Genomic DNA, 16,204 nt, shown 5'->3' with positions numbered 1-16,204 from the left:
AATATCTGGGGGAAGGACAGGATGACACGAGACATAAATAATGACATTAACTGGGGACGTAGACGTGGAATGACGATAGACATATAATCGGCTTGAGACAGACAATGGCCAGGACACAGGGATAACAGGAGCTCACAGGATTAACAGCTACCTGTTATGTAATGGATAATTAGGTATGCAGCAGTGACACCAAGTCATACCTACAGGGGGTCTTAAGACAAGGGCTAACTCACACAATAACAGGGGAAACACTTCACACCTATACAATTAACAATGTACAGATAATCAGCCTTCTTCCTACCACAGGATGTCCAGCTGACGTTACAGTTCTGAGACTCTGAGTGCTAAAACATGGGGTACATCAGCAGACTGAACCCCTGTATCCACACACAGAAGTCTCTACAAGGCCTGGGCCCATAGTCGATAAGGAGGAGGCTGGCTCTCAGGCCTCTCCAGGGACCCCAGTGATGGAGGGTTCTGTCACAATATCAATACCAGTGGAAGTTTGGAACTATTCAGCTACGGAACCAGCAGAGTGTTGGTGCCTTTTACACACCATCCACCTCACCTGTGACCCTGTGTAAGTGGTTTTCCACTTTGTGGCTGAGTTGCAGTTGCTCCTAATTGCTTTCTAATAATACCACTTACAGTTGACTGCGGGATATCTAGCAGGAATGAAATGTCACTCAGCTTTTCAGAACGACCCATTTTTTTCACAAATGTTTGTAACCGCGGACTGCATGGCTAGGTGCTTGATTTTATACAACTGTGGCAATGGGTCTGACTAAAATACATGATTTAAATAATTAAGAGCTGTGTCCAAATACTTTTGTCCATATAGTTTATCTTTTATATAACTGTTAGAAATTAATGATATTGAAAAATATTAAACTGCCCAATAATTCATATATTATACTAAGTGTTACAAGAGAATTAACATTTTCTACAATACACATTGCATGAGGCTTTAAGGCATTAACAAACATATACAGATATAAAGATTAAGGATTTAGTAATACTGTTATATACTAATCTTATAGAAGTTCTACTAAATTAGCAGAAATGCATATTACCTAATACTGTATCTGTTTATAATGAGAGAGGAGAGAGGGGAGAGAGAGAAGAGCGAGAAGAGAGGAGAGAGATATCTTTCAATCACCAGTCTGCCTCATCTACATCAACGTTCAGAATCAAGAATCAGGACGGTGCTGGGGGACCGCATTTTCGCAGGACGGTACTACCGACAACGCTCTGCAGTCTTCTGATCCGGTCTTCCAGACACCCTGGAGAAGGTAAAAATGCTAAACCCCGATTATAGGCCGCACCCCCACTTTACAGATTTAAATTATAGGGAAAAAGTGTGGCCTATAATCGGGCCAATACGGTATTCACATTTTTTAGCATTTCCTAAATGTCAATAAAGTATAACCAGGGAGTATTATTACTGAATCATTGAGCACTGGTTTTGACATTTTATATTACATTTTCTGGGAAAAAGGAATATTAGCATTATATGCTACATGTGTTAATGTTCAGGGCTGCTAGGAGAAACCCTTTTCTCTCTAAAAAGGACATGGCAGCACGGCTTAGGATTGCAAAATTGCATCTGACCAAACCACAAGACTTCTGGAGCAATGTCCTTCGGACAGATGAGACCAAAGTGGAGATGTTTGGCCATGATGCACAACGCTACTGTGACAGACCAACCAGGGACCTCAGGTTGTCCCGCTCCGCCAAAAGACGACAAACCACCGCAATCCGTCGGCAATATCCCCAAGCAATGTAAAGGGATTTTGCTATCCAGTAACCAAATAACCAGGCAAGACTAGTCTTTAGGTACAACTTTATTTTAGACACAGACGGCTGGATATATCCAGCAAAATACACATTAACATAAAACAAGATACTGGGATACAAACTGCCCCCTTAATCTGCATCCCAGAGACAACGGGGGGCAGTAACGTGATTAACAATACAAAAGGATACAGATGCCACTAACATAAGGAATACACATTGTCTTGATTAGATTATCTCCCAGACCTTAGTGAGCCGTGTGCAAACGGTTAGGAAATAAGGCAATAAAATACATTTTTATTAATAACACAGAAAAGGGCTTTATGTCACTGGATAGCATTAACTGAGGGGTAGGGTGACTCTAGGAACCGTCACAGTCCCAAAATGCAGGAACCCCAAATCTGTTTCCGAGCTCCACAGTCTCCACAGTTAGAGTCTCTTATGATTTGGATAACGTGGCACTCCTTACCAGGGCCCATAGTCTGTAGGAAGGAGGCTGGCACTCAGTCCCCTCCAGGAGCCCATGGCATGGAGGCTTCTGTGACAGCTACATTTGGCAAAAACCAAACACAGCATATCAGCACAAACACCTCATACCAACTGCCAACCTTGCAGTTCCATGACCATGAACTCCTCTGTTTACCAAAGTATTCTAAAGTTAAATGTGAGGCCATCTGTCTGACAGCTAACGCTTGGCAGAAATTGCGTCATGCAACAGGACAGTGATCCCAATCACACCAGCAAATCTACAACAAAATGGCTGAAAAAGATATGAATCAAGGTGTTGCAATGTCCCAGTCAAGGTTTAGGCCTCAACCTGTTTGAAATGTTGTGGTTGGACCTTAAGAGAGCTGTGCATATACAAATTCCCACAAACCTCAATGAACTGAAGCAACATTGTAAAGAAGAGTGGGCCAAAAATCCTCTACAATGATGTGAGAGACTGATAAAGTCATACAGAAAAAATAATTCAGGTTATTGCGGCTAAATGTTGTTCTACAAGCTATTGAATCATAAAGTGTACTTAGTTTTTCACACATGGCTTCTCAATTATGGCTTTAATTTTGTTGAATAAATCAATAAAACATGTCATGTGTTGTTGTTGTTTATCTGAGGTTGAATTTTTTTTAGACCTGCTAACAAACAAATGATTGTTATTGTGTCCTGATATGTAAAACCATAGAATTAAAAGGGGATGTACTTTTTTTTCCACACGACTATATATATATATATATATATATATAAGGAATCCTTTAATCAATTGCTCAGTCCTTTGCAAAGGCCACGGAGGACATAATTTCATTGAAAAGGGAAATGATGAAGGATACTCTGGCTGCATGTGTATGAAAGCGAGGATGCTAATACCTGAGAGAGGAAGAACCACCAACCCTGGGAGGTAACATAGATTGGGCCCAAGTAGCTGTGGTACAACCCCAATTAGTAAAACAATGTTTATTATTTTGAAACGAATAGGAAGAAACAAAAAATAAAGGGGTACAGTAACAAAAAGGGGGTGTTTAGAAGGCCCTTTGGTGTACATAGAAGTATTACAATATCATACAGACACAGCAGATGATTATAATTCAATAAAAATAATTGATCTGTCAGTTGTCTTATAATTGGGATGAGATTGCTATCAAAACGTAAATAAAATAGAGCACTTAAGGGAACAACTGAAACACAAAAGAAAAAGGCCACGCAGCGCCTCCCCTGTTCAACTAGACCATGGCACTGAAAGCGACCAGGGGCTGTGCAGGTATGTCAGCAATGCAATGCCAATGAGTGTCAATCACAGCATAGGTGATGTGGGGGGAAAAGTGCAGAGATAGGGGTGAATTATATTTGGTGTCGGGAAGGAAAAAGAAGAAGAAGAGAGAAAAAAATAGAGGGAGTAAGGGGTTAGAGAAGGTGGAGAAGCCAGTGGGTGCAGCCTAGGCACCAATCCCAGTCACCCCTCAATTCAAGAGCAGGATGGCCTGCAGGCTAGTCATGAACTCAACTCATAAAACCATGTATGATGATATCTTTCAGATGCATTATCTATTATCACCCGCTCCTCCAACACACACGTCTGCTCAACCCTGAGTAACCATTCCCTCAAAAAAGGCAAGGTTGGGTCTCCCAAATCCAGGGGAATCAATGCTTTGGCAGCTGACAGCATGTGTCATATGACTGATTTCTTCAATTGGGGATTGGGGTGGATGTAAAGTATGTTGCAAAAGGCAAAATTATGCCATAAAGGGGACAGTTTTATCAGTAAACTTAGAAAGGGTAGCGTGTTTCTGCAACCAAAGAAGGGATGATCATGGGGAGCTGAAACCAGATATGGAGGAGGATGCCCAGAGAGGCACCAGAATATTACATGTAATTGAACAGCATCCTTGTGTGGAGACCAGTGGAAAAGAATATATAAAACACATCTGTCTTTATCGACACAAATTTTTCATTTACGTGTGATATTTTCAGTATTGTATCCAGTCCTATGCCGGCAACAGGACATCTTGTTTTTGTAGAAGTCTACTTCCAAAATAATTACATGAGTAGCATAAAGAGGTGCATAACTAAGTTATTATTTTTATGATCATGCTGCTTTCAAAGTGCTATTTGTCTCATTTATTGTTTCTTGCTTGAATAATGATTACAAAGACATTAATATGAGATAAAAGCAAGCAGAAGTTGACAATGACCTAGTTGATGCTATTCTTATCTATATGTCTCCTTTTGTATGTTTGCAAAGTACGTTTAGTTAGGCTCATTATTTTATTTTGCATTAGGGCTAGTTTTCATCTAATCCTCTGCACTTACCAACATGTATACCTGCAAGGCAATTTATCATTATTATTATTTATAAAGTAGCATATGTTCAGTGACTCTTCACCATCTAATAATAATACATTGAAAATCACATTAATCCAACTAGTGACGTAGTGAGTTTAACATTTAAAGCAAAGTTTAGAGATGTTGAAAACTAGTAAAGTTGATTGAGAAAGTTACAAAATGGTCAAAAAACTAACAGGAAGAAAACATAATAACAGTATGTCGTCTTGCATTATAAGTGAATTCCGCCGTAGTGAGTAACTTTTTCCAGTCGGATTGGAGGTATGTGCTGTAGCAATGAAGATATGTTTCCAAGGTCTTGTTTGTTCGTTCTGTTTGTCCATTCGACTTAGGATAGAATGCTGTGGAGAGGTTTACGGAGATGTTCAATGAGTGACAGAATGCTTTCCAGAAACGGGAGGTGAACTGCGTGCCTCGATCAGAGAGTATGGATTTGGGTATGCCATGGAGTCGGAATATGGAGTCAAGCAAGAGGGTGGCAGTTCTTTTTGCTGTAAGTAGTCCTTTTGTTGGGATGAAGTGGGCCATTTCCATCAACCGATCCACCACGACAGTGTTAAATCCTTGTGATTCAGGGAGGTCCACGATTAAATCAACCGTGAGGTGGCTCTACGGTTGGGATGGTATAAGCAAGGGTTGTAACAATCCTGCCATTTTGGAGGAAGTTGCTTTAGCACTGGTACAGGAATTGACATAGGCTTTGACATCATGGGTAAGAGAGGGCCACCAGAAATGACTTTGGATGTTATGGAGTGTTTTCCTTGTTTGTCCGCTGTGCCTGGCTGTGAGGGCATCGTGATAATGGTGAAGCACTAGAGGGCCTGTAGTTTCGGGAATGTAGATCTTCCCGTGTGACAGATCCAGATGGTTCCAGATGAACTTCCGGTAGAAATTGGCAGACCCCACAAAGCGCTGTACTTGTTTCTTATTTTGCGGTTCCGGCCAAGAGAGGATTGCTTCTACCTTGCGAGGATCCATTTTGTGCAAACAGGGAAAAGAAAAAATGTCGGTGCGCTAAGCTAGTCTCAGGCTCAAATAATACAAATGTATAATATGAGGCCTACCAAACAGTGTGAGCATGCTGCAAATACAGTGTGTTGGCTGTACAATGTATACAAAAAACAAAATACTGTCTGCGCTTCTCACCCTAATAAAGTTGGCAACAAATATATAAACATAATATAAATGAGAGGTTTTGGTTATATGAATTGGCCAAAACATAATTAAGCTCACCCGCCACGTCAAGGCACACTCTCAATAGGGTGAGATCCTACTCTGAGCTTAATTATGTTTTGGCCAATTCATATAACCAAAACCTCTCATTTATATTATGTTTATATATTTGTTGCCAACTTTATTAGGGTGAGAAGCGCAGACAGTATTTTGTTTTTTGTATACATTGTACAGCCAACACACTGTATTTGCAGCATGCTCACACTGTTTGGTAGGCCTCATATTATACATTTGTATTATTTGAGCCTGAGACTAGCTTAGCGCACCGACATTTTTTCTTTTCCCTGTTTGCACATATTTGAGGTTGTTGGCTCCTCATCAGTCTGGTTGCAGCTTGCTGTCCAGGGGTTAAATGGGAGGAGGTTTAATTGCACCTCCCCCAACACATTAATAAGGTTTTGGTAGCAGTATAAACTGCTTTGTGTGCCCACTATGTAGGAGGTGAGAGTAGGATCTCACCCTATTGAGAGTGTGCCTTGACGTGGCGGGTGAGCTTAATTATGTTTTGGCCAATTCATATAACCAAAACCTCTCATTTATATTATGTTTATATATTTGTTGCCAACTTTATTAGGGTGAGAAGCGCAGACAGTATTTTGTTTTTTGAGGATCCATTTTGACCTTGCTCGGTCTGATGATGAAACACGAAAACTTCACACAATTCGTTTCAAAAATGCATTTTTCAATCTTTGCATATCATTGGTGTCATTGTAGCCTTTTTAAAACCTCTGTCATATGGAGTCGATGGGAGTGTAGGTCAGGAGAGAAGATGAGGATGTCGTCTAAATACACCACTACGCACTGGTTAAGGAAGTCCCTGAAGATGTAATTTAGGAAATGTTGAAAGGATGTTGGGGCATTACACAGTCCGTAGGGCATTACACAGTCCGTAGGGCATTACACAGTCCGTAGGGCATGACCAGATATTCATGTCCATAGCGGGATCGGAACGCAGTCCTCCATTGATTGTCTTGGTGCATTCGAAGCAGATTATAGGCTCCTCTTAGGTCCAGTTTGGAATAGACGGTTGCCGTTTGTAGATGTTCCAGGTATTCAGGAATGAGTAGCAGAGGGTATTTATTTTTGATGATGATATGATTGATAGCTCTATAATCCACATAAGGTCATAGGCTGCCATCTTTTTCCCCACAAAAGAGATACCAGCTCCTGCTGGAGACGTGGAGGGGCTCCTGCTGGAGACGTGGAGGGTCTGATAAAACCTTTCCTTATATTCTCGTGGATGTATTCTTTTAGTATACGTAATTCCTTTTCTGCCAGTGGGTATATTTTTTCATAGGGAATGGGGGCCCCAAGCAGGAGATCTATAGGACAATCGTATGGTCTATGTGGTGGTAGTGTTTCTACCCCTTTTTTGTCAAACACGTCTTTATATTGTTCATACTCTTTGGGTAGAATGACCTCTTGTCATTTCTTCAAATTCACCTCCAATATGGAGTAAATGAATCCCATCAGTGCTTGTTTCCGATAGTGGGAACATATGGATGAGGAGAAGGTTAACGTGCCTGTTGACCAGGTGATGGCGGGATTATGAAGGCATAACCAGGATATCCCAAGGATAACAGGGCATGGAGGTGAGGGAACCAGATCAAAAGTGAGCAGTTCGGTATGTCTCCCTATGGAGACCCAGATAGGTGCGGTCTGTTTAGTGAGGGGACCCGTTTTCAAAAATGACCCATCTACAACCTGTATTCATAAAGGGTTTATCTTATCGTACACAGGGATGGATAAGGCACTTGCAATACTGACATTGAGGAAACATCCGCTGGACCCAGAGTTGATCATAGCTTGGCAGTCATAGGTGTTCTTATTCCACTGCAAGGAAAGAGGAATAGATAAGGGAGGTAATATAGTGGTCAGAATGGATGACATAATAGCGAGGTCATTGGGCTTACCCCTGCTGTTTCTTGCTTTCTTAGGGCAGGATTCTACTGTGAGAGTGACCGCAATAGAGACAAAGGTTCTTTTGCCTTCTGCGTTGTAGTTAAGCTGGTGGCGGTCTTCCTTGAACCAGACCGATTTGCATTGCTTCTTCGGTCTGGACTGGAGAACAAGAAGCAGAAGGAGCATAAGTAGCTGAGGTGTATTTGAGCGGTGCAGCGGTTGTAGTGGCTTTTTCTTGGCATTGTTCCCTCAGACGTCTAGTTGGATTGCTTGTTGGATGAAGGCCTCCAAAGAATCTGGGATCCCAAAATGAGCAAAATGATCCTTTAAGGGTCCAGACAAACCTAAACGGAACTGGTTTATCAATCCGTGTCCATTCCAGCGTCTGTCAATTGCATAGCGTTTGAAGTTGTCATGTACTCTTCCACAGGTCGGCGACTCTGGCGCAATGCCCTGATAGCGGACTGAGCGGTTTCTTGTATGTTTGGGTCATCATACATGGAGGACATAACTGTAACAATGAAATGCCAGGTTGAGATACTGGGATAATTGATGCGTAGGAGGTTGTGGGCCCATTCCTGTGGTGGACCAGACAGGAGGGAAATAACAGTGCGGACCTTTATGGCATCCGAATGGTATGTGCGGGGTTTTAGTTTGAACAGTAATTCACATGCCATGACAAAAGACCGGAATTTGGTTCTGTCACCGGTGAAGTGGTTTTGTAGAGGCATGTATTATTCTGGGGTGGTTGTCTGTTTTTCTGGTAGTGTTACAACTCTTACAGCAGGAGGAAGTTGTGGAAATCCTTGGATCAAGAAGCTCTGAAATATTAATGTTCTATTTATATCCCTGTATGTCATGCCTTTCTAAGAAAATATTGAGGCCCCTTTTGAAGGTATCTAATGTATTGGATAACACCACCTCCCTTGGCAGTGAATTCCATACCTTTATTGTCCTCACGGTAAAGAATCCCTTCTTTTGTCATCTATGAAACCTGTGCTCTTCCAGTCTCAGAGGGTGACCTCTTGTTCTTTGTATATTTCTGTTAATGAACAGGTGACTGAAGAGCTCTTTATATTGGCCCTGCATATATTTATATGTTATCATATCCCCTCTGAGACGCCGTTTTTCTAGCATATATAATTTTAACTTTTTTAGTCTCTCTTCATAACTAGTATCTCCCAATCCCCTTATTAATTTCGTAGCCCTACTCTGCACTTTTTCTAATTCCATAATGTCCTTTTTAAGGACCGGTGCCCAGAATTGCACCGCATATTCAAGGAGAGGTCTTACCAATGACCTGTAAAGAGGCAAGATAATATCCTCCTCCCGTGAATCAATACCTCTTTTTATGCATGCCAAAACCTTATTGGCCCTCGCAGCTGCTTGCTGGCATTGCGCACTGTTGTCAAGTCTGTTGTCAACCGTTATTCCTAAGTCCTTCTCACTGGTAGTTTCCCCCAAGGATATTCCATTTAAAGCATAGGTTGCATTTTTATTATTTTTACCATAATGCATAACTTTGCATTTCTCTATATTGAACCTCATCTGCCACTTGCATGCCCAGTCCCCAACTCTGTCTAAATCTTCCTGCAATGAAGAAACATCAAGATTAGTCTGAATTACCCGGCCTAATTTTGTGTCATCAGCAAAAACTGTGACATGGCTCTCAATGCAGCTTGGGAGATCATTTATAAATAAATTAAAAAGAAGAGGACCGAAGGCACTCCACTTAATACCTGCATACAGGCTGTTTTTTTCAGGTTGTCCAGTATGTCAGCCAACTCCGCGAGCTCCATTGTAAGAAGCGAGGTACCGGTAGGGATGAGGCATAGGCGAAGTCAAGACAAGCAGTGGTCCGTTCAGGCAGCGTAGGTTCATAAACGACTAGGCAAACAAAGGGTCAACTCCAAGAAGACAAAAGCAGATAATCACTGAAGTGTATACACAGAAAGCACAGTACATCTTAGCACTGTGTATACCAAAGCACACAGATTTATAGGAAGCAGGGAGGGGTACCCCCTCTGACATTGAGTGGATTGAACAGTCACCGGGATGCGGGGTGACTTGGAGGGGAGATGAGACCCTCGAATCAGAGACTCCAGTATGGGAGTTTGAGAGACGGACCCAAACCCGGCTCGTGAGATGGAGAGCGGCCCTAGACAATCCTCTGTCATCTGGGATTGTCGCCTACTGTCCCTTTAAGAAGTCGTCTGGTGCGCGCGAGAGACGGAACGTGCCCCCCCCTCGTGTTCCAGCCGTCCTGAGGACCGCTGTGCAAGGAAGAATATTGCGGCACCACCATCACCCGGGAGCAAGCGGGTCCACTACCCCAGACCCCTCTTTGTGCGTCGCCATGTCGGCGGGTGAAAAGGAGGATGCGGCGCAGGAAGGAGGTGAGCACAGCGGCAGGGACCTAAGCAAACCTCCAAAACTGTTTTAATATCAAATAATAGGGAAACATAAGGAAACGTACCACCACAACAGATATTCTGGGTTAGTTTTTGAATGAACAGCATCATATTCATGCTAATGCATATTAACCTACAGTTAGCACTTTGTATTTTGTCAAATATTTTTTCTTCGACAGGTGTAATTGCATACAGTCTTGTAAACCATTGGGTAGATGTATTTCATTGATCATATAACTTTAGTTTTTTAACACATTATTATAAAGAGGAATAGTATATAATCACATTTTTCACATATTTGAGGACTAGTTGTTAATTTGCATTGTTTAAGTGTTGTATGATACATGATTTGAGTTTTACCCAAACACATATACAGTAAAATTTTTCTTCTTAATCCTCATCTAATTATACACGGTTTCACTGGCTTCTGTTGTCTTTTTTATAGCCTGTCTTGTATACATAAACAATTTACACTCCAACTTTAATTGTCAAAGTATTTCTTACAAAGCTAAGATTTAAATAGACTCAGTACTATGAGACACTAGTCAATAGCATCCTGGCACCTTTTCATTTGTTTTCAACATACAGACTTACATTATAAATGGCAGAGTTGAAAAGTCTAATATAACTTAAGGTGTATGATGACAATCTCAATGAAAAATGTTTTCCGTCTTAGCCACTTCTCATGCCAACTTTCTACTGAATTACTCCAGTTCCCTGTACACCAAATGAAATGCTAATCTTTAAAGAAATATTAAGTTTTAAAATAACTTTCACTTTCTTAAAAGCTAAAAAAAAAATTCTAAGTTGCAGGGTTTTAGCATAACAGTAAGTAGTAAAAGGTTGTTTTTTTAACAGGAAAAGATGAGAGGGATGAGTTTAGATTGTTAACCAGGTCCTTTCTCGTAGTTTGGGGTGAAAACCAAATCTGTAGATTTGTAGTCTAACTAGCTTACAAGTTGTCCAGCAGAGAAAGCAGCATTCAATTTCTACAGTACAAACTGCCTTCTCAAAATTGTTGATGTATTTGTAAAATGATTTTAGCTTCTTCAAAAGGAGCCAAATTTATTTAAAATTATTAGTGGCAATTTCATAAAATACAAACTTATTTTTTTTTCCCATGCAATCATTAGGTATATCCATCTTAACGTAATTTATACTATTGACAAGCCATCTTTCATTGCTGGGGTTTTGTTTTCCTCATTAGAAATTTCTTAACTAGAGATGATGTAATAATATACATAAAAAAAAACATTCACAATTATGATCATACAATTACCTGCCTTAAAATCATGAGTTGAGCCAAGGGTGACACAATAAATATCAGTTCTTCAAACAGATATTGATATATTGTAAGTATACTTATACTTGATGATTTTTTATTAACATATTAATGTGTATATATATATATATATATATATATATATATGTATATATATATATATATTGTATTAAGAATTTTTAAAACCCAATGTGTGCCTTCTCTATGGAATATATAAATGTGTAGGTACCAAAATGCTTAATGATTACAGGGGCAGTCTAGACCTCGCACATACATATTCTTGGGTGTAATGCATATATAAAGAATCCTTAGGTAGGCTTACTGCATTCAGGAGGAGGAAGAATAGACTGAAGTCTCAATTAGACTAAAATTATATATTAATACATCTGATACAAGAATCAAACTATATAGGGAAGCAGGTAAAGAAATGTCAGCAATGTCTATAAAATATTATCTATTAGATTTGTGCATTTCGAATTTTTAAGAATTGCAACTTTACCATCTGAAGCCCCCACAAATGAGGCCAGACCCTCCATGAATTGAACAAAAATGAAGCAAAAAGCAACAATTTGTGGGCCCACATTCGCTCACCCTCTCTCATTCACATTCACTCTCTAATGCTCTCTAAATGTTTCCCTATCTCCTCTGCCGACCACTACCGCTTCTGATGACCACTCCTTTCTCTTTTCTATTCAATCCGCAATCTTCAACCCAAAATGGTTGCGGTGACATCCTCCTATTAAGGGAGAGGAAGTCCATGAAAGTGCTATCATTTTGCCCTTACTTGAACTCGGGGCAATATGGCAGTGCATCACTGAAAGTGCCAACATTTTGCCCTCACAAACCAATATGGAGGAGCTTGACCTCCTCTCCCAATCTATATATAAAATCATTTCTGTATTATAATAGCTTTAAACTGAAAAAATATAGATTTATATATAATATGGTAAGGTGTTTTAAGCACTAGGGATTTATTTAATATTTTTGTATAATAATACAACTATGCATAATTTTGTATTTGTTTAAAATAAGATATTTAATTTAAACTATAGATAGATACATAGATAGACGGTCACAAAAAAGACCATGTGCAGTGAGACAGTGTGATTTACTGTTACAATCATCTTGTCACTTCATTTCAATGCTGTCAAAATCTATTATCTAGTACAGGAATGATTTCTGTAACTTTCAGTGACCAGAAGTAAGTGACTTGAGCAATATAAGTACCTGGCACAATCACATAAAACCTCAAAGTCAGCTTGGTGATTAAAAGACTGCTCTGTATAGCTGAACTTTTTTTCAAAAAGTCTCAGTTCATATCCTGCTACAGACTCACTGTTGATACAGTGCAAATTGTTTAGATAAAAAAACCCAACCATGACATCAGCATTTTTAAAACGTGTACTTATATACATGTATTTATTATTTAAAAATATATTATTTATAACAAAATAGTTGGTGTGCTTATAATGTCTTGCACATTGTATCAAGCATTTCAACATATTTGCCTTGTGTATGTTGCTGAGTCCAAGCTAATGCTAACATGGCTGTACTTGCGACAGAGCTCACTTATTTCAGCAGTGCTTATATGCTTGTTCGTGATTACATCTCTTTTTGTATTTTTGTGGATTCTTCTGGATTAAGCGCATCTCCCACCACACTGGTACCTCATTAATGGTGTCCAGAGAGGGCTGGATTGCAGAAGGACCTCAGTGGGCTAATGGTAATATAGGAACACTGATTGAGCTGTGTGATAAGCAACATAGCTGTGTTAAAATTAGGATTCATCAAGAACAGATTACTTTGACATAATCACTAAAAAGATAGATGGCCATATAGTGTTAACGAAATCTCCAATACTCGAGATGAGGCACCTTATATGTACCACAACACTTAACTTAATATGTGTCTACGCTAAAATGTGTCATATATTGTCACTTTTGTGTGCAATTCACATGTTTCATATGTATAGCTTCATATTGAATAAATTTACTAAGGGGATGATCTTGTTTTTTTATTTGTAACATTACATAATATGATGAAATATGTGGTTTGCCATAAACCAGTCATTTAATAATAGCTTATCCTTAGCCTGCTGGTCATATGAGGGGCATGGTTACATGTGCTATGGGCTGGGCTATCCCCTGCGAGCATTATTTGAGTTGGGAGTGAGAGAGGAATTGGGCAGGAATTGGGCATGACTAAAATCTGCCCTCAATGGGTTCAAATACAATTTTCTTTAAAGAAAAACTGCATGAGAAAATCAATACAAATAAAAGGTGACGAGATTTATTGGTAACTCAGCAAAATAGTTTGTTAAATAAAGGTAGAAAGGATTTGATAGTTTGGATTGAGTTCACAAAGCAGAAAATTGCTGAGTGTTGTAACTGATTATACTCAATGAATTAACTTATTTTTATTTTAAGTCTCCCATACAATTATCTCAATTTATTATTTGCTTTCCACAAGGCGTGTTTTACTACTTTTCTTTCATTAAACTAAAATACATTAGCACGACTATCTTTTAGCATTAGATATAAATACTTTTGAGGACTCACAAGGCTTTAGAAATAAACACAATGGGATGCAAGGATATCTTTCTTTCAAATTGTAAATATATGTTTAAATCAGGTCATAGTTTGGTATTTACTTACAGCTTTCTTGTCTGAAGGGCAAACACAGTTCTAATGAAGCACACAAGGACAATGACTTCTGTAGGCTGTGATTAATTCTCTGAAGCTGACTTTAATCACTGGTTAATTAATTGGAGAATTGTTGACTTACAAAAAAGCAGAGTCATTAAGAAGTATTATATTGATTTTGTTTTTCATGAATTAAGTGCAGTCACAAGCTTTTATTTCAAAACTAGTCTAGTATGTTTAATATACAAATGATGCATAATAATAATAAAAATTATCATTGTTTACAGCTAAAAAGTTGGCCTGAAACTTTAAAATAGCCGTGAGTTATAGGTTAGAAACATATGCCTTAAACCAGAACTGTTTCTTGTTTATAGAGACGTTGTTAACTACACCAATCACCCATATCAGCCACCTGCCTAATATTGTGTAGGTCAATCTTTTGCCGCCAAACAGCTCTGACCCTTCGAGGCATTGACTCCACTAGAGGTCTGAAGGTGTGCTGTGGTATCAGGCACCAAGATGTTAGTAGCAGATCCTTTAAGTCCTGTAAACTGGGGCCTCCACGGATGATCCTGGTGTCATGTGTGAAGCTCACTCATAAAGCCATCCACGTCATGTAAAAGGAAATGTGATTCATCAGACCAGGTCACGTTCTCCCATTGCTCCGTAGTCCAGTTCTTATGTTCTTATGTTCACGTGTCCAATGTACATAAATCTATTATATATTTTATTATATAGAAATGTATTTTAAAATGATGTATATTACCAAAAAAATATTGCGTATATTTATGCATGCATTTGGATTTTTCATTTTTAAAACAATAGGTTGTAGTGTATATACATATATATAATGCCTATAATTCCAAAAACCTGGTTGGTTAGCTGTCGCACAACATGTTAGCTGTCACCATTTTACCATTTTATGCACATAAAAATGGTAGATCAATGCTTCCATCTAAGGTGAATTTCATGCACTTATTCATAGTAAAGCATTCTTGATTAGCTTTGAAAAAGCAAGCTTTCTAACTCTTTCATATTTTATTCCACTGTACACATTAAGTGGGTAGGACCTTTGCATTGAAAAAATGTACCCTATGAGGCAGCATATTCTTTTATTGTGGTACAATTAATGTGTGCTAGTTATAGACAGGTTCCACAAGATAGCAAAAATATATATACAGAGGAGTGCACAACCTAAAAGCATAAATCACATACATATTCAGATACCTGATGCTAGAATAATAATGTTCAATAAGTACACAAAGCAAGAATTCAGTGCATACCCAGCAAATACCATTCAAAAACCACCTAAGGCATAAATATTAGGGACTCCGTCACACTATATGGCCATATATTGCTTAGCCCACCACTATGTCAAAGTACCCCAAGTTTGGAGAGTCCTAATTTTACATGGGTATATTGTTTACCAAGGAGCTGAATCAGTGAGACTGTCTGTATTTTAACCAAAACAGACTCTCATGCAGTTTAAAGCCTTCTCTGTACACCATTAATAAGACACATGATAGGTGGGGCTGCTCAGCTCTAAGGCTTAGTCAGAAACTACAAATATATACATCAGAAAAATATACATAAAGGGGAACAGACAACCTAAAAAGCATAAAAGGCATACACATTAAGATTTCTGGGTTGCTTTGAGAATAATGACCGAAAAGTACACAAAACAAAGCAAGAATTCAGTACATACCCAGGAAATACCATTTAAAAACCACCTATCTATTGGAAATCCACTGCACCATATGGCCATATATGTGGGTCGATGTGGGGGGTCCACTAACCTCCCTGCAAACCTTTAAACAAGTTCCCAAAATCTAACTCACACATTCTCCAGGACTTTTAACTAAGTTGATTGCTCACAACTTTCCCCAACCCATGCGTGGTGGGATAGGATAATGTTGGGGTGTATATGCCTCTTTTAACTCTTTCCTTTATGTCCTGCTGATGAGAATAAAGGTTTAAATGAAAAAATGTAAACACTATGGGATGTGTGTATAAATTTTGCAAAGTACAGTTAAGGATACACAAATTCACATTGTAGTTGCATGCCCTCACCTGTAACCCGCAAAATTTACGGATGCAGGCAT

This window comes from Sceloporus occidentalis, unplaced genomic scaffold (assembly GCF_023333645.1).
Source record: "Sceloporus occidentalis isolate IW3139 unplaced genomic scaffold, rSceOcc1.0.p SCAF_17, whole genome shotgun sequence".
Taxonomy (NCBI): Eukaryota; Metazoa; Chordata; class Lepidosauria; order Squamata; family Phrynosomatidae; genus Sceloporus; species Sceloporus occidentalis.
The sequence above is the reverse complement of the archived record's forward strand: the minus strand, read 5'-3'. Positions refer to the sequence as shown.